This window comes from Otolemur garnettii, unplaced genomic scaffold, assembly GCF_000181295.1.
Source record: "Otolemur garnettii isolate 467f Iridium unplaced genomic scaffold, OtoGar3 scaffold00019, whole genome shotgun sequence".
NCBI classification, from domain to species: domain Eukaryota; kingdom Metazoa; phylum Chordata; class Mammalia; order Primates; family Galagidae; genus Otolemur; species Otolemur garnettii.
In genome coordinates, this window is record NW_003852414.1 from 24,580,556 (window position 1) to 24,582,587 (window position 2,032).

Sequence of the window (2,032 nt, forward strand, 5' to 3'; positions counted from 1 at the left end):
TTCTGTTCACCTAAGATTAGTCTAGTTCAGGGCATATAGAGGGTGCTCAGTAGATATTTGTGGGATGAATCTGGCTCCAAGAACCCTTTCCTCCTGAGGAGTGGTGGCTGCCAGTGACCCACCTCCTCCCAGGTCCGGAGAACAAAGGCTTTGGCTCTGGAACACAGGGTCCTCAAGGACAAGGACCTGGGCTTTGCAGGGGCCTGGCACGGGGCCCGGGCTGCTCTTTGTTCCAGTGCCCAAGCCTGGAGCGTGCACATCCTCCCAGGGAGCTCACCACTCAGGCTCACGAAGAGGGCGTCACATGCACGTTTGTGCGAAAGCACAACAGAAATGCAACAAGATTTAAATCCCGTCATTATTAGGAAACAGAACTCTGTCTCCGAAGTGATGGGTTCTATAAATAGCCGTAGACCTGCAGGATCTCTGAGCCCTGTCCCTGCAGTTCAGCCCCTTTCTCTATCCACAGCTGTGAGAATGTCAAAGATTGTGCAACTCTGGGAAACCTTGACCCTGGGATCCAGGTCCCCAGGGCAGGGCTGTCCCAGAATCAAGAATCTAATGATAGCAGCCGCTGCTGTGTTCCACTGTAATTAATCCTTCTAAGGACTCTGCTAGGTGGGTTGTGTTTGTCCACTTAACAGGTGACATAATGAGTCCTCAGAGGGGTTGAGCATTCTGTCTGAGATCACACAGCTGGTGGAACTGATATGCCTCATGCTGCCCTCTGGGTCAGCTGGAGGCAGAAACAACACCAAATCTGTCTTATTTACACATAGAGTGAAAATTGAAAAGGGGGAAAGAAAATGGATCCTGGTAGGGTGTTCAGTATCAACGATGGCAATTAAGTCCACTTCCCAGACGTTTGTTGCAAATCAACACCAACACCCTGCTCTCCCTGTGTGTAGGGTGCTAGTGGCCCATGCATCTTCAGCTGAACAATCACTGGGAACCACAAGGAGACAGAGCTGAGGCCACTGGAAGAGGAGCCTTCAGGGCAATTTAACAGATACTTTTACCAAATGCTTACTGCAGGCCAGGCCTGGAAAAGCAAGGTGGGGCCCCTGCCCTGAGCTAGTGAGGAGAGGACAAACATCAGGGGTGAAGAATGAGAGCTCAAAGCCCTGAACAGTCAGTTCCCCCTGGTGTCCTTGGGCTGGACAGTTCTGTGGCGCAACTGGGAGTGGACCCTGGAAGGCCACACGCTAAGTCTGTGCCCTGTCCAGCCCTGTGCCCCTTTGCCCCATCTGTGTGTGACGGAAACAGGTGGGCAAGCTAGGCTCTGGGCCTTGTGCCCCGGCGTCCTGCCCTGGGCTCTCTGCAGTGGCTACAGGAAATGTGCCTGCCCAGCTTCAAAGCCCGAGGCCCACCCTTTCCTCCAGGGCTGGCCCGGCTGTGGGTGCTGCCTGGTGACCTGGGGCTGGTGGACGCCAAGTCTGTGCCTTGACATCAAAACAACACAACCGCCCCTTCCCTGCCCTCTGCTTTCCTGGTACAGAGCCACGCCTTCTAAAACCCCACGCCCGCTCTGCCCTGCAGGCATCGCCTCTTCAGCAGTGCCCAGGAAGCTCTTCCCACCTCCGTGGCTTTGTCCTCCCAGGTCCTTCAGTGTCCCACTTTCCGCTGAAATACCCCAACCTGGCTCCTCCTCAGGTCCACCTGGTGGGCTTCTCTGAAACACCTGCTTCTCGTCCCGTCCCTAAAGAATTTCTGAAAGTCTAGGGTGGATCTGGAAAGCTGCTTTTAAAAGCTTCCTGGGGGATTCTGGCTGCAAAGCAGGTCTGAAGCCCCAGCTGTGGGATGTGTCCCAAGTGGGGGTCCCTAAGCGCACATTTTGCTGGGCTGCAGTTCTCTAGGAAAATGTTTTCGAGAAACTTTGCCTGTGCAATCTCCTTCTGGAGAGATTTGTGATTGTGGGGGCACATTGAAGGATTTTTCAGAGAGCTGTCACAATAGAAGACTACTGTTTAGGCTCGGCGCCTATAGCTCAACTGGCTAAGGCGCCAGCCATGTATACCTAAGGTGGCGGGTT